Below are 23,608 nucleotides of genomic sequence, written 5' to 3'. Positions count from 1 at the left end.
CCTTACAGCCCTGGGGTAAGAATTATTTTCATTTTGCAAACTAGAAAAATGAAGCTCAAAGGAGTGGAGTTGTGTGTGTGCCCCAAGGTGCCCTACTCTGAACTGAAGTGGAGGGGGTTCCAGCTCAAGGCAGGCTGCATCTGGCTCACTCCTTTACTCCTGGGCTTCATCCAGGAGGAGCAGGACACAGACAGGGGAGCAAAGCAAGCTTCAGACCGGGTTTCTATTTCAACACCAGTCTAGCTGCCTGCTGCTTGGCATGCCATGTTAATTACCTGGCTGATCATGCCACAGCCTGCAGTGTGGCAGAGATCTTCACCCCACTTTGCAGACAGAACGGTTCAGCCTGGAGAGGCTGGCAAGCTGAACGCGCCCAGGCCCCTCAGCCAGCACGTGGCATGGAGCCGCCAACCTCGAAGAGCAAGGCTCTGGGTTATTGTGAGTGCTTGTCTTTCTTCTCTGAGCCTCAGTTTCCCTCTTGACCTTATACCCCAGGATTGAAGTAAGAATGAAATGATAGAAGGATGCGGGGAATCTGCATCCTCACAGTATCTGATAGTATCTCAGGGCTGAAGCTTCTCCTTTCCCTGTGGGAAACTCTTTATATCCATCTCCTTGGGGAGTAGGTCTCTGGAGCAGAGCCTGGGAGGACTGAAAGATGCACAATTGCTGGTCATTTACTGGTGTGTGTGTGTGAGATGCGTGCGCACACGCGTGTGTGCGTCAGAGAGTTTAATGATGTTCGACACCATGGCTGCCTGCATACAGTTTGCACACCAGTGCAGGGGACAGACAGAAAACAATGAAGCCATTTATCCATAAAATGGCAGTATACTGTAGTGAGTGGTGGGAAGGTGGGAGAGAAGCCAGAAAGGAGAGGAATTGGCTTATGTCGAGTAGCCATAGAAGCCACTGCAGAAGTGACCTTCAGACTGGTGACCTAAAGCAGAGACCTTGGCCAGGTAGAACTGGGAAGAGGAGGTTTCCAACTGAGATGGCCAAGTGTACAAAGGCCCTGCAGCAGGGATGAAGATGAGGTGTTTAAGAATGGAGAGAGGAGTAATAGAGTCGAGGGTCAAGTAAGAGATGGGGCATTGGGTCCACCAGATTAGTAGGACCTAGTAATAGGCTTGAACTTCATCAGAGTCTAATATGAGGTTATAGATAAGGCTTTCAACAAGAAGAGGCCTGATGTGATTTAAATGTTAAGAACTAACTGGGCAGGGCTCATGCCTATAATCTTAGCTACTCAGAGGGCTAAGATCGAGGATCACCTTCAAAGCTAGCCCAGTCAGTCCTATCTCCAATTAACCAACAAAAAGTCAAAAGGAGAGCCTTGGCTTGAGTGGAATAATACTAGCCTAGATCTCAGGTCCCAGTACCAGCACAAAAACAAAATGACAACAAAAAGAAATAACTTCTGACTAGTGAGAAAGAATCCCCAAATAAGATATAAGTACAAATAAGTAGAAAGAATCAAAAAATAAGACATAGGGTACTTTTTATGTGTGTGGTTGGGAAACTGAAGCCCCCAGATGGAAAACCGGTCACCAAAGGCCATACAGCACATTGGGACACAATCAAACTCAGATCCTTTGACTCCAACCTAGTGTACATTTTCTTGAAAGGCTGGGCACTGCCTTGATTTTCCTAGGTCACACCTGTGGCTTGCCCTTTCCCATGGTTGCTCTTTTCCACAACCACTCTTGATGTTCTCTTCCTGCCAAAGAATCTGCATGGACCAAGTTTAGATTTCACATCATCTTGTCTTAGTAACTGCCTGGCAGAGCTTGACCCCAGGCAAAGGTAGATTTACCTGCTAGCACTTCAGGAATGCACAATGTATTTCTACCATATGGTGCATGAGGCATTTGCCGTACATCACCGTGTCTCCTTTGGACAGAGTCCATTAAACCCAGTTCTTGTATAAACCCAGTTCTTCCTATAAATGCCCTTGTATGACATATACTGTCTGACTCTGGCCTCTTTAGTCAACCTCATTTTTTTTTATCATCCCTCCATCTTGACACCTATCACAGAGGTTTATCCTCTTTTGATTGCCACTTGACATCCCATTGTATAAATAGATGGCAGTTTATGTCTCCATTCTGCCAATGATGGACATAGGATTGCTTCCCATTTTGGGTGTTCATGATGAACTCAGCAGTCAACATTCTGACTGCGTCCTTTTTGTGGTTTATATGCGGGACTTCCTCTTGAGTATGAAAGTTGGAGTGGAAATGCTGTCATGAACTTGGCTTCTGTAGATGCTATTCAGTAGTGTAGGCACTACTCACTCACTCCTCACTCACACATGGCATCATTTGTGTGGTGAGTTTCAGTTGACTGTTGGATCTCTAGTGCTGTCTCATTCTGGTTTTAATGTGCATTCCTCTGGTAGTAATGATGCAGGGGCCTGCCCAATATCTCAGAGTTAGCAAGGGGCTGGGCTAGATTTTCCTGGTCGCTGGTCTGTCTGTCTGCCTTTCTCTTTCCTTTTCTTTGTCTCTTTCTCTGTTTCTCTCTCTGTCTCTCTTGGAGAAGGAGATCTTCCTTGCCCTTGGTAGAGATGGAAGCTCAGGAAAGCTTGTACCACTCCATGTTTTCTGGAACTCCCAAGTTTTCTAGAGTGCAAAGAATATGTTAACATCCTTGCCTAGTTCATGGTCTGTTGCCGATCTAAAAGAGCCTCTCAAGATGTATGGAAAAGGTTGACGTTGTCCAGTGTTTGGGGTTATGCCAATACTTTAATGAATACAACTCATTTAGTTTATAGAACACTTCGTGTGAGTTGTCTGAGCACACATTTATTAGTTTAAAGCCAGTGAGTCAGGCGTGGCAGTAGTTCATAGTAGAGAGACCATGACCCATTCCACTTTTCCTGAGCACCAACCCAGGGCAGGGACCCTGGTGGATGAGTATGTCATTCTACTAAGTGATACCATTGAGCTTTCATTGACTCATTGAGCTTTCATTGATTTAATGAGCTTTCCCTGCGTGCTGTATGGATGCCAGTGTCTGAGTACTCACTCAGACCCGGCCTCATGGAAGTTGCAGAGATGAAGAACATGAAGTGAGAACACAGCACAATAATGGCTACTAGGAGAGACTCCCATGGGGGGGCAACACACTAATTGAGTCATGAAGGATGAATAGGACTTCCTTGGGTGTTGTTACTTACAGGCCAAGGAAACTACATAAATTGAAATTGGATTTGTGTGTGTGTATGTGTCAGTTGTGGTGCTTGAACTCAGGGACTGGGCGCTGTCCCTGAGCTCTTTTGCTCAAGGATTGCACTCCACCACTCTGAGCCACAGTACCGCTTCCAGTTTTCTGGTAGTTAATTGGAGATAAGAATCTCATAGACTTTCCTGCCCAGGGCTGGCTTTGAACCTCGATCCTCAGATCTCAGCCTCCTGAATGTCTAGGATTACAGGCATGAGCCACCAGTGCCCGGCCTGGATCTGTATTCTTTGTGCCCTCCAATTTATTCCTTGAGAGCATGGTGACAGAGGAGGGAGTGGGAGCATTTCCTTTGTTGTTTCCATCCAGCAATAGAGCCAGCATCAGTGCCAGACTTGGGGCTAGTTTCCCAGAGGACCACGGGTGTGTCTCACCTGAGTCATGAGGACAAAAGCATCAGGTTGGGGATTTTGTGACTGGCTGGGCTGTTGCTTGTGTCCCTGGACTCCAGATCTTTTATCTGTAAAGTGAGGGAAATCTTTGACCTGGAGCTGGGTTGTCTTCTTTTGTCTACTCAGCAGCTGTGTGGTGTGAAGGTCTACTGTTCCTCCCATCTTACACACAGAGACACTGAGGCTCAGAGGGGCAGAGTGGAGTATGTGTCAGTACCGTAGGACTGCTGTGTGCTAGGATGCTGCTGACAGGACTTCCTGCTCATACCAGTGTCCTCACCCCTCCGCATGCTATTCAGGTGTTTAAGGAGCATGCATCCAGCAGGACTATGGCTTCATGGAGTGGGGAGAGGGGGAGGTAGGAAGCACTGGGCAGGGGCCTGGCTCCTGAGAGGCTAGAGCCTCTGATGTCCCCTGACACGAATGGAAAAAAACTTTGGGGGACAAATCACCATACTCCAATCGAGGCCGAACTGGCCCAATGTAGCCTGGACACATAGCATTGACAGTACTTGATGGTGCTTTCTAAAAACACTTCCAAAAAAAATCGCATGCATTTGCCAAATAGCCCAGGCTGGCCTCAAACTCCCAGTCCTCCTGTCCCTACCTCCTCAGTGCTGAAATTATAGATATACACCACCATGCCAGCCTCTTGCACAATGGGAAAATGGTGTGGACTCAAACTCATTACCCAACATACATGAGCACTTATTATGTGCCAAACAGCCAGTGATGAATCAGTGACATTAATGTAATTTGCAGCTCAGGTACATTGAAGCCCCTTGCAGCCATATTCTAACAGGAGCTGGGAGACCTTCCTGCCATGGACAGAGACCATGGACCTGTGGAGCTCCATGGCAGAGAAAACTCTCCGGACACTGGAGAAGGCTTCTGAGACAAAGGTGGCTTTTAACAGAGGGCCCTCACAGGTAGGAGTTTAACCGCAGAAGTGAGGCGAGAGCTTTCCTGGAGGAGACCACAGCAGTGGCAAAGGCCTGGTGGTAGACAGCACAGGGCAGTGAAGGATGGTGGCCAAGGGCACAGGCCCTTTTGTGGGTCAGACCCCAGTGTGAATTTGGGCTGTGGGCTCTGCACCTTAGAAAAAAATGAGCTGAAAGAACACACACACACACACGCACACACACACGCACACACGCGTGCACACACACACACACACGGCATAAAATTGACTATTTTAACGCATACAAGTCAGTAGCATTTGTACATTTACAGTGTTGAATAATCACCATCTCTGTCTAGTTCCAAACATTTCTGTCTCCCCAAAAGGAAACCCATACAACACAGGAAGCTGTCAGGTGCCCCCTCTCCTACGCTGTGGCAACTGCTCATCTGCCCTCCGCAGCTACGGGTGAGCGGTGGCTTCCACCTGGCTTCACCACAGACGGTGCCAGACTCCTTCATGGCTCCTAGTGCCTAACACACAGTAGGGCCTCCAAGAGTGTTTTCTGAGTGACTGAATGAAGATAGCATGTGAACATGACTTTCTCTGCTCCCAAGTTTATTACTTTTATCAATAATCAATAGCTGGGTGCTGGTGGATCATGCCTGGAATCCTAGTTACTCAGGAGGCTGAGATCTGAGGATCTTGGCTCAAAGCCAACCTGGGTAGGAAAGTCCGTGAGACTTTAGCCACCAGAAAACCAGAAGTGGCATTGTGGCTCAAAGTGGTAGAGCACTAGCCTTGAGTGAAAGAGCCCAGGAACAATGCTCAGGCTCTGAGTTCAATCGCCCTGACGACAAAACAAAATAAAAAAAAAAAAAAACCTCATAATAACAAAGGAGCAGAATTGGCCTTTCCTGTGTGCTAGGCACTGTGTTACATGTTGTAACACAATGCTATCTGTGGTGTGATTATCTCCATTTTACAACTGAGAACAGAGGCTCAGAGAAGTTAGGGCTATTGTCCAAAGTCACACAGTTAAGCCAGAGGTAGAGACAAGACTCTGTTGTGCCAATTTCTCCTCCTCCTCCTCTTCTTCCTCCTCCTCTCTTTTTTCTTCTTTCTTTTTTCTTTCTTCTTCTTCTGCCAGTCCTGGGCTCAGGGCTGGGTACTGTCCCTGAGCTTTTTTTTTTTCCTCAGTGCTAGCATTCTTCCACTTGAACCACAGAGCCACTTCCAGCTTTTTCTGAGTAGTTTATTGGAGATAAGAGGTTCATGGACTTGTTTGTCCAGACTGGCTTAAAACCATGATCCTCAAATCTCAGCCTCCTGAGTAGCTAGGATTATAGGCGTGAGCCACCAACACCCAGCTAAGACCCAACTTCTTATATTTGTTGAGTGATTAAATGAAAGACTCAATGTTGATGGACATTTTAGTAACTGAGAGTTGATTCAGAGACCAGTTATGGTGGTACACACTTGTAATCCCAGCTATGGAAGGCAGAGGTAGGAGAATCATGATCTGAAGTATCATTGTATCTCTGATCCTTACCCGTTCATAGCCTCTTTGCCTAGTTCAGTGTGCAGCTACTAGGCCCTGAAAGATTCATGGCTCTGAAATGTAGCTGGCTTTAGGAGTGCAGGCTTGTAAGATGCTTTGGGCCATTCTCTCTTGGAGGGTGTTCATCCTCTGCTTTGTCCAGAACCCAAGGGCTCATCTTATACTGTTACCATGACAGGAGTTAAGTATCAGCCTAAACCCCAGGGGTGGGTGGGAGGTGTACTTTGATGCATGAACAGTGCCTGTTGAGCAGGAGCGAGGTGTGGTCCAGGCATCACAGTGGGGAGACCCATAGCTGTGGGCCAGGAGAGGGAAGGTGAAGGCTTGGGTGGGTGGGGTCTGTGGAGGTGGCAGGTAGAGGAGGAGTAATGGGAGACAACGTTTCCAGGTAGGTGAGGCTGAGTCCTTGTTGCTGGAGGTAGAGAGAGTAGACTCTCACTCTATAAGTTTGGGAGAAGGTAAAAGTAAAAGGATTTCTAAATAAGCCGTGATAATCATGATCATCATGATAGTAGTCACACAGGTGTTAAGATTATGCTGACTGCTCTGCTCACGTGGTAATTGCTTTCTACATTGTGTATCATTAAATACAAGAAGCCCCTGAGATAACTGCTGTCACGTGACACATGAGGAAACTGAGGCACTTGGGGGAAACTGAGCTACTGTTGCTTTGATATAAGCATTCAGTTGATAATTAGAAAAAAACCAGAGTCAGACTCCAGGCAGCTGCTCACAGACCGACCCTACTCTTCATCTAAAGCCATGGGCAGCTGCCTTTATTTCTCAAAAAAGTATTTCATGTCTAAACTGAAGAATAAGGAGAAGAGATTTAGAGTTTGCTTTCACATTGACCCCGGTGCAGAAGCAGCAGCATCCTGGGGAGGGGGAGGCCCCAGCCTGCCAGGGTCCCCCTGTTCTGCACAGTGAGAACAACCGCCCTGAGAGGGAAGGAGAGGGAGAAAAGGAAGGTGGGGAAGAAGGAAAAATCATTGCCGATGATACCTGTCCTTCGGCAAGGCCCAGTAATTAGCAAACCCTTGGCAATAAAATATTTTGTTTCGGTGTAATTGCCAAGTAATTACGTGGTGTGGGTTGTGTATTAATCGTGTTGATTAATTACACTCAGATCGTAATTAAACATCTGCTTCATAATCATGTGCTACCCAAAGTTTAACACATACACACACACACACACACACACACACACACACACACACACACACACACACACACACACACACACACACACACACACACACACACACACACACACACACACACACACACACACACACACACGGCCCCATGGGGCTCTCTGTCTCGGTGCTCATTTGTGTATGTGTGCACATGCGTGCATGTGCTTGTGTGCCTGCAGCCTAGCTGAATTGAGACTACCTATATAATGAGGCTTTTGCCTCTAGTTTCACTTGGGACTCAGGGAAGGCTTGGCCTGGGCCTGGGCCTGGGCCTAGGCCTGAGCCTGAGTCTGAGCTACCTACAGTGGCTTGGCACTGAGCCTGAGGTCCCTGGGTCCCCTGCCTCATAAAACATAAAGCTTCTTTCCTCTCTCCTCTAGCCGCCTGACCCATCTAGGTTGGCCCAGTGATTCCACTGTTCCCTATATGCCATGTAATGGTCCTGTCTAAGGCCACCTGCTCCCTCCTGTTTCTTGTACCCCTTATGCTGTATCTGGCTCCAAAGGTCCTTTTTTTTGTGTGTGTGTGTTTTCTTTTTTTAGTCAGTCATGGTGCTCAAACTCATGACATTTGTGCTCAAGGCTAGCACTCTACCACTTTAAGCAACAGTACCACTTCCAGTTTTCTGGTGGTTAATGGGAGATAAGAGTCTCATAGACTTTCCTGCCTGGGCTGACTTCAAACTGTAATCCTCAGATCTTAGCATCCTGCGTAGCTAGAATTACAAGTATGAGCCACCAGTGCCCAGCTTATAGTCTGCTCTCCTCCTCCTCCTCCTTCCTCTCTCTCTCTCTCTCTCTCTCTCTCTCTCTCTCTCTCTCTCTCTCTCTCTCTCTCTCTCTCTCTCTCTCTCTCTCTCTCTCTCTCTCTCTCTCTCTGCCAGTACTGGGGCTTGAACTCAGGGCTTTGTACTCTTACTTAGCTTCTTCACTCCAGGCTGGCACTCTACCATGTGAGCCACAGCTCCACTTCCTCCCAGGGTCCTTTCTTGAGCAGATTTCCTTCCCCTGCATCTGGGAGTATGTTTATTGGGAGATCCACTTGGGCTGAGGCTCATATCCAATAGGATTAGATTTTATGACCTGGTTACAGTTGCGGGCCCAGCTGCTGGAGCCCTGGTTCCAGTCTTGAGTCCTGCCTTTGCTGTGCCATCTTAGGCTCAGTCCTCTCCTTCTCTGTTTCTCTGCCTCTAAGTATGGAAAATAAGGGAAACAGCGCTCAGAGGCCTCCAAGGAGTGCTGTGGTTGTTCTGTGCTTGGATTCTAATTTGGTTTGTACTAATTAGGAATCGGAGACAATTTAAATTCAATATGCAGGATCCTCAGTGAGTAAACAATTGGAAATAACTCCTTCCCTGACAATTTCCCAAAGATCCACTGGTGAACAATGAGAAGCTGGGAAGATCGATAGCTGTTAATTCTTTAGACAGAGAAATTGCCGGCTCTTTGGGCTGCTGGGCATTGCAATTCATTCTTGTATTTTAAATTTTTATGTTGATGTTTATGGGACTGTCATTAGGTAATACGGATCCATGGTGAAGGTTGATTTTTTTTTTTCATTAACTTAACTCATTTTACTTATTAGTTCACATTTATAGCTTGGGTTTAATAAGCACTGCGTGCAAAACTCATAAAACAGGCTTTTCCTTTAACAATATTTTAAAATCAAGAGTCTTCTCTGAGTCATCCTAGGTTTATTTGCTCATAACTTCTTCTCCTGTGAGATGAGGCCCAGCCAGGCCAGCCCAAGCCAGATGTTTGACCTTGGGCTCCATGATGTTGGCAGTTTGGGAGAGAACCACTAATTAACAAAAGTAATAGCATGTTTTTTTTCTTTTTTCTTTCTTCTTTTTTTGGTCATGGAGCTTGAACTCTGGGTCTGGGCACTGTCCCTTAGCTCTTCAGCTCAAGGCGAGTGCTCTACCACTAGAGCCACAATGCCCCTTCCGGTTTTCTGGTGGTTTATTGGTGATCAGAGTCTAACAGACTTTCCTGCCCAGGCTGGCTTTGAACCGTGATCCTCAGATCTCAGCCTCCTGAGTAGCTAGGATGACAGGCAGCACCTGGCTAATAGCATGTTTTAGAAACCAAGCATCTCAGGCCTGTAATCCTAGCACCTCAGGAGGCTGAGATCTGAGGATCATGGTTTTAAGTCAACCTGGGCAGGAAAGCCCATGAGATTTTTTGTTGTTGTTGTTGATTTCTCTTTATTGGGGCTCAGGACATAGTATGAGAAAGGACCTTGGGGCATGCCCTTCCACCCAGATAATGTCCATTCTAATCCTCGGATGCTTTTTTGAGCTTTTTCTTTTTCTTGGCACTGCTTTTGCTGCTAATACCCTCTTCAGGCCAGCAGCTGACTGGTTCCTCTCCAGTTAAACACACACACGCACACACACACATACACACACACACACACACGTGCTGGAACTAGAGCTGTGACTCAAGTGGCAGAGCACTAGCCTTGAACACATAACACTCAGGGGTAGTGCTCTGGCTCTGAGTTCAAACCCTAGGATAAGTACTTGAAGAAAAAAAAACAAAACAGACATCTGACACCTTATTCAGAGTGCTTTGTATGTATGACCTGGCTGACTTTCATCTCCCCATGCGATGGCTTTAATTTTTCCATAGGAGAGGAAACCCAGGCCCAGAGAAGTCAGATGATGCACCCAAGATCACATGGTGGTAGCACAGGTAGAGGCAAACCTAACATGACTCAAATCAGTCATCATCCTCCCTCCCACATCTATTGCCTCCCTTGGCCGTCAACTGAGTGTCCCTCCAACCAGCCCCACCTTCCCTCTCCCCTTTCTCCCCCACGAGACCCTACTCATCCTCCTTCAAACTTCAGAGCTGTTTGCTCTGTGATGCTTCCAGCTCCAGGAAGCACACGTCTGCTCTGTGACCCGCCGCCCACTGCCTGGGGATATAGGTGTGATCTTCAAGCCTGGCAGTGACCTTAGCACCAACCCTTGCCTCCTTCAGCCTTCTGGACCATTCTGCCCCCACTGGCCACCTTGGTCTGGGGTGCCCATCCCACACTTAGTACCAGTGGACCTCTGCTTACCCTGACCCCTCAGCCCAGGGCACCCTCTTTGGCTTGCCATGGTCCTGCTTGGTCAGTGACTGAAACATAAAATCACTTTCCTCACTCCTCCCATGCAAGCTACCAGTCCTGCTGCCCCTCGGCCCCGCCACCCCTCCTCCCTGCCCACCCCTGGCTTTGCCTGCTCTGATCACACAGCCAGTGGCTACACTAACTCAGGCTGGAATGTAGATCTGAGCCCTCAGCTGGATCTCCCCCCCACACACACATACCAGTGCTTTGGGGCCTCTCTGCCCTTCCTTCCTTCCCCACTGGCCAGCAGCAGCCTTGGACCTATGCCAGCTACAAGACCAATTCTTGTGGCCAAGCAGGTAGCCTTCTGCGCCCCCTGGCACAACAGTAGCTCTAATGATGTTTACATCTTGCTGGCTATGAAAGGTGGCAGTGGCTGGTGGCTGGGTGAGGGTTTATAGCCAGGAGGGGGCCCATGGTGGCCTGTGCAAGGGAGAGCAGAGATAGGGGAAGGGAAGAGCTTAGACACAGTTTATCCAGACTTGCCAGGACACAAGGCCGCATCCCCCCCCCATGCTTCAGCACCCCGTCTCCGTGTACTTACAGCCCCCTGTCACCTGCCTAACATTTATTCAGTAACTTCTCTGTGTGAGATGCTCTCTTGTGCACTTTGCAGATTTATGAAAGTCATTTTAACTCCCAGCAGTCTTTGGGGGAGAAATACTAATTACCACTTCTGGAAAGAGATTTTTCTCTCCATTTGACTGCGCTCCATCAGCCCCCAGAGCCCACACCCTTGCCTCTTATGGGCACTGCCCCTGCATCTGGGCCAGGCTTGAACACAGCCAGGAAGCAATTCTGCACTGCGGCCAACGAGTGGGTAGTGGCCGTGTGCACTGAATTGTAATACTTTCACCACAGGCTCCAGCCACAGTCCAGGGACCGCTCCAGGGGCTGCAAGTCGAACAACCACAAAGAAGGCTGCCCGCCTGGAGAGAGCACATGATCACATGTCAGGAGAGACTCAGAGTCTCGGCCTCACTCTCCCACCAATCTGTTGTGTGACTTTGGGCAAGTCACGAGTCAGGAAGCCCTGGGCTGTGGAGTTGAGTGTCACGGGAATATGCATTTCCTCCCTCGCCCTCAGACATCAAAGAGAATCGTGACACATTTGCTCAGCCTTCCCCCGACAAAGGCCTGTCTGTGGATGGAGTGATTGTAACACTTGTGTGTTTTCATTCAGATGTGGATGCCAACACTCATCATATCTCTTAGAGTGGTTCTCAGGCTAGCTGGCAAGTCCCCAGTCCTGAGGCAGACCCCAGGTCCTGCAGTATCAGCCTCCCCACACTGCCTCCAGCCAGGGTAGAGGCTACTGCAAACCAGTAGCAGGTGGGGCTGGGCCTGATGCCATCCACCCACTTGGCCGTCTCACTCTGCTGCTTCTCCCTGACAGGAGGACATCTGCTGGAACCCCTCAGGCCTCTAGAGGCCAGAGCTTCTGACACCATCACCAGATCAGCTTGAACTCATCAACTGTAATTTCTAGAAACGCAAGCAAAATCCCTTTGTGACAACCTTCTTGCACGGGCCACCCAGGTAAGAGAGTTGAGCTTGTTCAGCATGGGGATTTATGCTGCTTTTGTGGTTGCTAAGGGTAACCAAAGTGGGCTGTCTCATCATTCTCTACCCCTAACAGCCCTGTTTCATTTGCTTAGTGTCAAACCTGGAATGACCAGTTCTATCAGCCATGTGACATAGGACAGATTCCTCAACCTGTCTGTGTCTCGGCTTCCTCATGAGACAAAAGAGAATGGTAGAGCATCCACCTCTTGGGTTTGCGGTTGAGATAAAATGAAGTTTCTGTGAAAAGGCTTAGAGCGGGGCTGAAGCAGAGCTAGCTAAGAACCAGGGAGCTGCTACTAGGAACCTTCCTCGGTTCATGACAGTCCTTGAGCCACGTGGTCTCACATTAATGGCCTTCTCCTGAGCTCTGATGGGGGCTGCATGAGGGTGGGTTCTTCCTTCTCATTCTTAGTCAGATCTCCAGATCCCAGCACAGGGAGCCGGTCCCATTATTTGTTGAGTGAATGAATGAAGGGATGAGTGAGGATGCTCTACCTGTATTCTGCAGATTCCTCAGAACAACTCTTTTTTTTGGGGGGGGGGGTCTGGTCGTGGGTCCTGAACTCTGGGCCTGAGCGCTGTCCCTCAGCTCTTCAGCTCAACGCTAGCGCTCTGCCACTTGAGCCACAGCGCCACTTCCGGCTTTTTTCTTTTTGCTTATGTGGTGCTGAGGAATTGAACCCAGGGCCTCAGGCATGCAAGGCAAGCTCTCTACCACTGAGCCAACTTCCCAGCCCTTCAGAACAACTCTTAAAAATACTTTCCACAAGGAAAGTGATATGTGTGACAAAGTCTCCTCAAATAACAGCTTTTTAAGTAACAGTGAAGCGGAGTTATCTTGGAGTGAAATTTCAACCTAAGGCAATTCATTTCTAAAAGACATTAGGGCTTAGGCTCCTTCCATCTTGTGGCTCTGCCACTGCTGGTCTGAATGATCTGTCATGGCCCATGGTGTCTCCATTCTGGTGAGTGATAGAGGGAAAGTCAGGAGAGGATGCAGCCATTCCTGGCCTGTTCACCAGAACGTGAGCAGTCCCCACCTCCACCTGCAGCAGAGGCTAGAGGCCTTTAGAAAAATTTTATATGTTTTTATTGTAAAAATACTGTACCGAGGGGTTACAATTACATGGTAATGAGTACATTTCCTGTCCAGCATTGTTACCTCCTTTGCTTTTCCCCTATCATCCCTTCCTTCCCCAGCTCCCCAACCCCCCCTCCCCAGTTGTAAAGTTCGTTATAGTGTCTTGTACATCTCATTGTTACAATGGGTCAACCTGTATCCTTATTTCAGCATTTTGTTATTTCCCTCCCCAAATTAGAAAAATGTATATACAAGATGCAGGACACTGACATCAAGTACAGTGAAACAGGGGTTATACCATGGGGAAAGAACATACAAGAGAAAAAACAACATACAAAAACATACAAGAGAAACAAAAAATCACTAACTGCATTTTAAATGCATTAAAACAATAGCAAGAAAGAAAAAACCACTTGTGTGATTATGGCCTTTTTGTAGGGTGGAGAAGAGGTTACTGGCTCAATTGTAATTCTGTTACCATGGGAGAAAGATAAAAATGGGGAGCCTTCTGCCTTAATAGGTAGAGGTAGATTCTGGTTCTTTTGCAACCTTCCCTGCCTCCCTGTTCCTGCTGGAAACCCCTGAAGTCTTGTCTTTTCAAGAATGTCTCTAGGTACTGGTGGCTCAGACTTGTCATTCTAGAAACTTAAGAAGCTGAGATTGAAAGACTGGTTTGAAGCCAACCAAGGCAGACAAATCCAAGAGACTCCCATCTCAGTTAATTGGCAAAAAAGCCAGACTGAAAGCACAGTAGAGCATCAGCTCTGAATAGCTAAGCCCAATGAACAGGAGGCTCTGACTTTAAGCCCCAGTACTGGCACTAAAAAAAAAAAATCATACAATATGAGAACTTGAGTCAGCTTCTTTCTCTAGCCCTTCGGGGCTCAATAGCTCAATTCATGTTATCATCAAGTAAGTATTCTATGGGATGATGCGATTTGCTTATCTGCTTAGTGAAAAGACATCTGAACAACTTTGTATTCTGAGCAGTTATGGTGCAAACCTCCTTGCGTGGTTTTGTGTGTGGACCTAGGTTTTCAGCTTCTTTGGGCAAATACTAGGAGTGCAATAGCTGGATCATAGGAATGAGATCAGGGGTATTTTGTGAGAACTTGCTAAGCTGTCTGTAGAGAATTCACCATTCTCATAGGAAATAATGAGATTTCCTGTTGCCCCACCCCCTCAGCAATTAAAGTACTGAGTTTTGTGGACATCAGTCCTTCCGTGAGGCAGGTAGTAAGTCAGAACCACAGGAGCTATTCATGGCTTGCTTGACATCAGAACACAGGTCTGCCCTGCTATCTGCCCCTTGGCCTCTCCCTGTGGCTGAAGCCCTGGCCAAACTCAGGAATGGTTGGACTCATTCACAGCTGTCTCCCCACTACACTGAAGGTACCACATGATGGGCAGAGACAGCACAAACAGACCTGAGTCAAGGTTAAAGAAGTCTCGCTAGTCAGCCAAAAAAAGCAGTCAAAGGGGGGAACCAGACAGCCAGGAAGGCTAAGGCACATGCTGATCCAGACTCACCCAGTCTCTGGTATGAGGGTCCCATGGGTCCAGTGAGGGAGGAGAAGAGCTGCTACTCAGGGAAGCGAAGACCAGTGACGGTCCCAACTAAGGGGCAGCTGCAGGGAAGATGGAAAGCTGAGCAAAGGTCAAATGCTGCTTTACTCTGGAGCCAACACCCAACTAAGACCACATCAACAGGGCATGTGGTTTGCTTTATCCTGGTATCCCATAATTTGACAATTTTGAGCTATTTACTAAGTTAGGGCAGGGTTGAATCCAGGGCTCAAGTGATAGCCTTGTTTTCCTTCCTGTCGGCTTCAGTTCTTGGCACACACTCTCGTGAGGCTGCTGGACCGTGACCAGCAGCTCTACACTGCTGTCCACTCATTTCTATCCAATGCAAGAGGAAGGGAGAATGCTTTCTCTCAAAGAGTTCCAGCCAAACTCCCAGAGTCAATTTCGATTGGCCGGTTGTGTTTCACGTGACTGCCTCTGACCAATCACTGAAACCAGGGGATTAGAATGTGCTAACTGACCAGATAAGTGAGTGGTAGGTTTATATGTTGGACGAGTCAGCCTGAGTGGGTGAGAGGGAGAGAAAACCCCTGGCTTTATTTCCAGGAGAAAGACATGCTGGGGTGGGGACAAAATAGCAGATGTTCTTTAAGGGTATGATGGCAAGAGTAGGGCATGAAGTAAACAAGTGATCTGACGTCCCAAATGAAGAATGTGATTCACGGGACCCAGCTTGACTCCTCCTTCCCCCACTCCTCTGATAATCACCTTGTTTTCCATAAATCTGGTATCTAAAGGAATGCCAAATCCACAGGTTGTGCCATGATTTCCAAAATGGCTACCTAGAGAGTCCTTCTCATAGGCTACCTCTGCACTCCCTAGTGGCCACCCACTGTTTCAGCACCTGAGTAGCTGCTGGCCTGATATTGACCTCCACTTACTGGTAGAGCCTTTCCACCCTTGTCCTCTTAGTTGCTAGAGAAATCTCTCTAGCTTCTTTAGGTTAACTTGTCCTAAATAGTCACTGGCCTATGACAGGCCCCTTCCCCTAGGCCTAACCCCAGTCTTGCTTTCCTGAATTGGGGGGGGGGGGGAGGGAGGAGGGGATGGTTAGAGATAGTCCGCAAGAGAGCAGCCACAGCCAGCGTGGCAGCTGATGGCATCCGCAAGGCAGCTCTGCCGTACACTCAGGGCACAGTGGAGAGTTTCATTTGAAGAAAGATTGCCCTTCAGAGAAAAAGGCCAAAAACCACAGCCCAGCTCAGGATGCTGCTCTCTGGCACTGCGGCCAAGTGCTCTCAAGATCTGCCCCTGCTTGGTTTTGGTCAATCCCAAACCTCTTTGCCCACCACTAGTTGGTAGTTCTCTCTCTCTCTCTCTCTCTCTCTCTCTCTCTCTCTCTCTCTCTCTCTCTCTCTCTCTCTCTCTCTCTCTCTGTCTCCTTTTCCCCTTCCTTCATTTCTTCTTTCCTTCCCTCTCTTTAGACCTTCAGTGCTCTTTCCTCCCTCTTTACCAGAAGAAGGAGCTGGGGACCCTCTTTGGAAGAGACCAGATGTGGTCAACCTCTCACATGCTGGGGATTTACAGGACTTGGTTGTTTTCGTTTGTTTGTTTGTTTGTTGTTGGTCGTGAGGATTGAACTCAGGGCCTGGGTGCTATCCCTGAGCTTTTTCACTCAAGGCTAGTGCTCTGCCACTTGGAGCCACAGCACCACTTTTGGTTTTCTGGATCTCAGCCTCCCAAGTAGATAGGATTATGGGTGTGAGCCACCAGTGCCCAGCTAATCACCATTTTTATTTCTATACTCAATCACAAGCCACAGTTCTACAGACATACCTTGGGCGGGACATGGGAGGCTTAGGTTCCTGTCCCAACTGTGTTACTGGTGACCTCGGTTTCTCTGTCCTGTAGCTCTCATTTGTAACAGGGGGGTGAGGTCTTCTACCTTTAACCATCTTATTTCCTCTATGAGCTGGGTTATCAGCCACATTGGCTAGAAATACCATTCTCTAGCTTTGTGTCCCTGGCACGCAATTGGATTTGGGTTGTTTTCTCTAGAAGACCAGTCATTTTTGAATAGTACAATAGACTCAAAGCACATGGGATTTTGAGCTTGTCACGTTCTGGGTCAGTGGCAGGGCATGGGGTGCACCCTGATTGACAGACCTCTGGCCATCAGACAGAGGGCAAGGCCCTGCTGCCAGGCAGAGCGACCTTGGGCATGCTATTTGTCTCCTTCAAATTCTCTTCAGTCCTCTGGCACCAACAGCATCCACCTTACAGCTATGCAATGGCCATGAATGAAATCATGGGTATAAGCCATGTAGCACTATTCTAGGCACTGGATAAATAACAGGAAAAGTGCGTTTAATGATATCCACCCCCACCTTCCCCCACATACTCCCTAAGCTATTTGTTGTACAGATTCCCCTTTCCCAAATAGAGTTTGGCTGGCTGCTTTGCATTTGAAGACAAAATTTACTTTTGAAAATGATTGCCAGAGAAGTACATGGTCTTTAAAATTTCACCAGCCAGGTGCTGGTGGCTCATGCCTTCCATTCTACTTATTCAGGGGGCTGAGATCTGAGGATCACAGTTCAAAGCCACCCTGAGCATGAAAGTCTATGAGACTCTGAACTCCAATTAGCCACCAGAAAATCAGAAATGGTGCTGTGGCACCTTATGGACTCAGGCCTTATGACCTCTGACCTTGTGCAACATCTGACCTTATAACTTCTGGCAGATACCAAGCAGGATATGGGCATCATGCTCTACCATGCATTGGACCTTCTGGGCAGATTTTGTGTTGTTTCTGGATTTACACACACACACACACACACACATACACACACACACACACAAACTAGCTTTATAGAGGTATAATTTACATGCCATAAAATTTCTAGTTTTAGGATGTGATCTGATAGTTTGTAGTTGGGCAACCATCCACATCGGGTATGTTTAGAAAATCTCAGTTGCCCACAAAAGAACCCTGGTGCCCATTTTCCTTCAGTTCCCCCCTCCCCCCCTGCTCAGCCCCATGTCTCTGTCTCTGTGGTTTGCCTTTTCTGAGTGCTCACATCCCAGCTATCTGCGCATGCCTGTTTACTACAGGTAGGTTAAGGTGACCCGCTGGTCCTCCCAAGCCTGCTAGGCCAGGTCTGGGCTGGAAATGCTCAGAGGACCCGAGTACAATTGCTTCAGAAGGGGAAAGGAATCTTCTGTACCCGTCCCATACAGGGCCCCTCAGACAGCTGCCGGGAGATAGAAGATATAAGTTCTGATAGCAGGCCGAGGGCTGAGATCCAGGCCTGCTGATGTCATTTGACCTTTGGTTCCATCCTCAGAGATGGTATCATTTTACAGCTCAGAGAGGCTGAGGCATTCAGCCAAAGGCACACAGAGGAAAGCCAGGGTTCCACCCTGGGCTCTCCGATTTCAGATCCATCGTTTAATACTGTCACCACTTTTCCACTCCACTAGGGCACTGCCCATCTTTGTACTGGAGAGCAATATGTCCTGGACATGGGGAGACACAGTGCGTAGGCAGCCAGCAGTCAATGAGGGCCGAGGCCGGACTCAAGAGAACAGAAACTCTTGGGCGGATCTGGTCAGGAAGTGTCCAGATCTTTGAACAGCTGACCCTTCTATACTTTGAAGCTGCTTGAGACTGGAGGGACTACAGAGATAATCTATTCACCTTTTTTCTTATTTAATAAAAAAAAAAACCATAGGCAGCCAGGCACTGGTAGCTCACACCTGCAATCCTACCTACTTAGGAGACTGAGATCTGAAGTCATGGTTTGAAGCCAGCCTGGGCAGGAAAGCCTGTGAAACTCTTATCTCAAATAAACTACCATAAAGCTAGAAGTAGAGCTGTGGCTCAAGTGGTAGAGTGTTAGCTTTGAGCAAAAAGAAACTCGGGGACAGTGCCCAGGCCCTGAGTTCAAGCCCCAGGATGAGTATGCGCGCGCGCGCGCGCACACACACACACACACACACACACACACACACACAACCCTTAGGTTTTAAACCCTTAGCTTAAACAATAAAACATCCACTTCCCAAAATTCTGGAGCCCAGCCAGGCTCACACCTGTAATCCTAGCTACTCAGGAGGCTGAGATCTGAGGATCACAGTTCAAAGCCAGCCCGGGCAAGAAGTGACACTCTTCTCTCCACCACCAGAAAACCAGAAGTGGTGCTGTGACTCGAAGTGGTAGTACACTAGCCTTGAGCTAAAAAGCTCGTAGTCAGTGCCCCAAGCCCTAAGTTTAAGCCCCATAACCGACCCCCTCCTCCTCCCCCACCAAAAAAATTTCTGGATCCTGGAAATGTGTCTCGGTGAAGGCCATACTTTTGGTTCACAGATTGTGGCCATCTCGCTGTTTCTCGGTGTGACAGAGAGGAAGCTGGGCTTTTTCCCTGACAGGGGCACTGACTGATCCCACTCATAAGGACCCCACCCGCATGACCTCATGACCTCCCACCTCCAGATGCATTTCACTGGGGTTAAGATCTCAACAGATGAACTTAGGGTGACACATGCATTTGGTCTATTATGTTCTCCATTCTCCCCCAGATGTCCACAGATAGTAGAGCCCTAGCAGCAGTCCTGCTTGAACTGAAGTCAGAGACAGGGAGCTCATCAACCCCGCTGGGACCCCACTTCCTTGTGGAACAGCTCTGACACTTCCATAGCCAGCCTGGGACTGTGCAGCAGGCAACCAGCCTTCTGGTCCCCTGTAGCCTAAAAGAGGCTTTACATAGCAAGTGGATCCTGGAGGCCCCTGAACGTCAGAGCCCCAAGCAGGCCCCAGTCCTCCATCCTTTTTTTAATTGGTGTAGGTTGTAGATCCTGCTGAGGCCGATAGGCCTTACTCTAGGATAAGCAACCCAGGTCCTTGAACTTGGGGGCAGATTCAGGGTACTGAAGAAAACCTACTCGTACTGTGCTGGGGAAAGAGAGGAGAGGGAGAGAATGCTTTCTCTTCTTTCAACAACACCCTTCCTTCTTAAAATAGCACCCATCTGTCGGCTGCTGGTGGCTCACACTTGTAATCTTAGCTACTCAGGTGGCTGAGATCTAAGGATCAGAGTTCAAAGAAAGTCCATGAAATTCTTAACCCCCAAAAAAGCCAGAAGTGAAGCTGTGGCTCAAAGGTAGAACACTAGCCTTGAGTAAAGGGACAGGGGTTAGGCCTTGAATCCAAGCCCCAGTACCAGCACACAAGAAAAAAGAAAGGAAAAAACATAAACAAAACTCGGAACCCATCCTTGTAACCACATTTAATTTTATCTCCCTCTGTATCTCCAGATAGAGTGACATATGAATTTAGGGGGCAATATAGCTCAGTCCATAATAAAGTACCAACCTCACTGGGTTCCCCTAAGGGTGAAGTGAGTTAATGCATGTAAGCACTGAGTGCCAGGCCCAGCACACAGAAGCGTGTTCGTGGTATTAATGTGCACAGTTAGAGGAGCATTTTACACTGGTGCAGCCTAGACTCTAAGAAAGCCTAATAAATCCATACATTATTTAACAATGGTGCATATTTACATTGTGCTTACTATAGGCCAGGCGGCTCTATTCGACTGCTTTGTATATCTTACTTAAGCCTCATACCAGCTATCAGGAGATAGACACTCTTAGAGTCCTCTGCATTGTGCAAAGGACACTAAGGCACAGAGAGGTAAAGTAACTTGCCTCAAGGCACACCGTCAATACGATCATAGCTCAAGCAGTATTGACTAAGTGCTGTTAGCTCTGACTGGGCGCTCAGCCCCTGCCTCCCAGGGGTTCAGTCTGGTGGGAGACAGACTCATTCCCAGGCATTCTCCTTTATTCCAGCAATCCTGTGGCTGCCTAGAGCTTCTCCTCACCCTAGGACCCCAGGGCAGCCCAGCCCCACATGGCAACCTGAGAGAGGGGTGGTCAGTGTTGCTTCAGGGATTTTATGGTGGCTTCGAATTTTTTTCCCCCAGTGGCCAGAAAACCTGACAAACTGGAGGCCTTGGGGGCCTAGACACTCTCCCAGGGTACTGAGGCAGCTTAAGGAGCTGAAGACTCTGGCCTGGCATTGTGTGACCACCCCCAGGGATTAGTGGTGGCTCTGAGGTCTGGTGACTCTTCATCTGTCAGGCTCCAGAAAGAAAAAGCCCTTGACTGAGGAAGAAAGCAGCGGAAGGGACTATGCCCAGAGGCAAGGGGCTGGGCGCCGATGGCTCAGGCTGAGATCTGAGGGTCTCAGTTCAAAGCCAGCCCAGGCAAGATAGTCTTGGAGACTTTTGGAGACTCTTCTCTCCAATAACATACCAGAAAACCGGAAGTAGCTCTATGGCTCAAGTGGTAGAGTGCTCACCATGAGCTGAAGAGGCTGAGGGACGGTGCCCAGGCCCAGAGTTCAAACCCCACAACCAACAGCAACAAAAAAGAAAAGAAAAAAGAAAGAAAACAAGGCAAAGGGACAGCGCAAGACAGGGGACTAAAGCCCCTCCCTCCAGGCCTGGGGAAACTGACTTCCACAGGGTTCTTTTCCTTCTGGGAAGGGGAGGGCCAGCCTGTGGGTTGAGGGGAGTAGGAGGTGCCTATGAGAATCAAAGCTCCCATCATTCCTCAGCCCCCTGAGCACAGCATGGGGCGGGGCCTAGGTGGGGCCCCTGGGCCTTAGGGCATCCTCTGAGCTGGGCCTGTGCAGACCTCCCTGGGCAGACTAGGCCGGCACCTGCAGTGCCACACCCATGGTGCTCTCCCCATCCCCATCCTAGCGTGCCAAGTGGGCAGGTAGCCCTGTCTGATGCCCTTGGGACACACACCTGCCCTACGAGAACCACCATGCCCTCCTGAGCTAACTCCTCATGTCCCTGGCCTCAGTTTCCTCATCTGCAACAGGAGACACAGCTCCCACAGTGTGGGGAAGACTAGGGTTCTACTGATGCCACCTCAGCGTGGCCGGAGGTGACCGAGGTATATGGAAGAAAGCGGGTGGTTGTCAGAGGTGCCTCTGGCTCGAACCTGTAATCCCAGCTGCTCAGGAGGCTGAGATGTTTTGAAGCCATTCCAGGCAGGAAAGTACTCAAGAGTCTTATCTCCAATTAAGAACCAAAAAAGAAAGCCAGAAGTGAAGCTGTGGCTCACTAGTACTAGAGCTCTAGCTTTGAGCAAAAAAAGCTCAGAGATAGCACCCAAGCCCTGAGTTGAAACCCCCAGGTCAATGTCTGGCCAGGCTACAGGTCCTGGAACAGAGGAGACGTGGGGGAGAGGGGAGGGAGCTGGGGAGGTGGAGCTGGGCTATTCCAGGCCAGCTCTATGATTTGAGGGCCCTGAACCCTCAGTAGCAGGAATCCTTCTGGGGCTAGTGTCCTCCCTCTTAGAGACTCAGAAATGCTCAGGGTAGAGGCCACCAATGGCCCTGTCACCTTCCTCTAGTCCCCAGGACTCTTTTATTTATTTATTTATTTATTTTTGGTCAGTTGTGGGGCTTGAACTCTGGGCCTGAGCGCTGTCCCTCAGCTCCTTCAGCTCAAGGCAAGTGCTCTACCACTTGAGTGGCGTGAGCCACTGGCACCCAGCCCCAGGACTCTTTATCTCTGCAGTGGGCCCCACTGATCAGAGGGGACCATGCCTGGGCTACAGAAGTGGTAAAGGAGATTCACATCGGCAGAGACATCATGCTGGGGTTTTTCAGACTTAGTAGCAGTTCTCTGGAAGGATAATTCAGAGACCGGGTAATTCCAGGTCCGGATCACAGCCCTGATAGACCAGGCAGCTTTCAGAGTGTGAGGTCTCATGGCCCTTTGACAGAGATTTAGTTACATGAGTCGTATGCGTTCCTTGTTTAATAGAAATTACCTGAGTATCAAGAAGAAAATGAAAATCTCTGGCAGTCAGCTAATCCTGGGCACTGATTCAACTCTTTTTACTAGGAGCAGGAGAGTGGCCTACAGGAGGTCTATCGCAGCAAGACTCCAGGTTCCAGGCAGGAGAACAAAGGGCCTAGCTGGCTGGTCTTCTGGAAGCCGGCCCAACCCCAGACAGATGGGCGGGGTGGGGGGTGGAGGGAGCTGCAGCCAGGGCCCTGGGGACACTGGGCAGATGCACTGGACAGCCATGGGGTGGGTCTGAGGGAAATCTCAGCATCTAGGAAAGGAGACCCTTCAGAGAGGGCGTGTGTGTGTGTGTGTGTGTGTGTGTGTGTGTGTGTGTGTGTGTGTGTGTGTGTGTGTGTGTGTGTGTGTGTGTGTGTGTGTGTGTGTGTGTGTGTGTGTGTGTGTGTGTGTGTGTGTGTGTGTGTGTGTGTGTGTGTGTGTGTGTGTGTCCCTACAATGGCCTTGGGGACAACCCCCTGGCCGTGAGGTGGCAAAGGACTTCTCACTGGGCAGCTAAGGTCTCTCTAATGGCTGCCTGTGGTTTCCTGAGAGGTCTGGCTTCAGGGCATTGAGATGGAGCGGGGTTTAAGGACACTGTAATCATGCCAGGTCTTTGCCATTAGAATCTAGATCATCCAGTAGATACTAGCTAGGAATAGGATGGGCGGAGCCAGCGGCAGCAGGAAGCACTGGTTTGGTGTGGTACAGGACAGAGTACTGGCCATAGCCTAAACCCTGCCTTCCAAAGTCTCACCCTGGCCTCTCACCTACATGCAGCAGGCAGACCCTCCCTGTGAGGGCCCCTCCACCCTACGCCTCTGATAGACCCTCTCCCTGGGTCTCTGGGGTCCCAGGGTGAGGGAGAAGGGTAGAGAGCAAGGAACACACAGCTACTGGGACCATCATCATCTTACAGGATGGGGTGGGTGTTCCAGCCCCTCCCTGCTCTGGAGTTGGTTCAGAGCAATTAAGAAGCTATGGGAATTCCCAGCCCGCCTAATTAGTGTTGATAGAGTTTGTGTGCCAGCCATGGGAAAAAGGGACATTTTTGTTTGCGTTCCCAAGGCCGGACCCCTGCTTCCAGCCTTAGTGTCACTCAGCTTGGTTCTCCCTGCCCACCCCGCCTCTGCTCTTCATGCCCTATACTCGGACC

At 49.0% G+C, this 23,608-nt stretch overlaps 1 protein-coding gene across 2 annotated transcripts in view; it reads left to right on the top strand.

The window, feature by feature from the left end:
• The window catches only part of Tspan18 (tetraspanin 18), a 143,139-nt gene that overhangs the window by 89,116 nt on the left and 30,415 nt on the right, over window positions 1–23,608 (top strand). For both annotated transcript variants that reach the window (XM_070032526.1, XM_070032525.1), the window contains one exon: window positions 11,810–11,952. The gene's annotated coding sequence lies outside the window, so the exon portion shown is untranslated. The remainder of the gene's footprint in view (window positions 1–11,809; window positions 11,953–23,608) is intronic.

The sequence above is a fragment of the Dipodomys merriami genome, unplaced genomic scaffold (genome assembly GCF_024711535.1).
Source record: "Dipodomys merriami isolate MVZ:Mamm:240054 unplaced genomic scaffold, mDipMer1.0.p SCAF_21, whole genome shotgun sequence".
Lineage (NCBI taxonomy): Eukaryota > Metazoa > Chordata > Mammalia > Rodentia > Heteromyidae > Dipodomys > Dipodomys merriami.
Note: the sequence above shows the minus strand (reverse complement) of the source record. Positions and strands in the feature narration are given on the sequence as shown.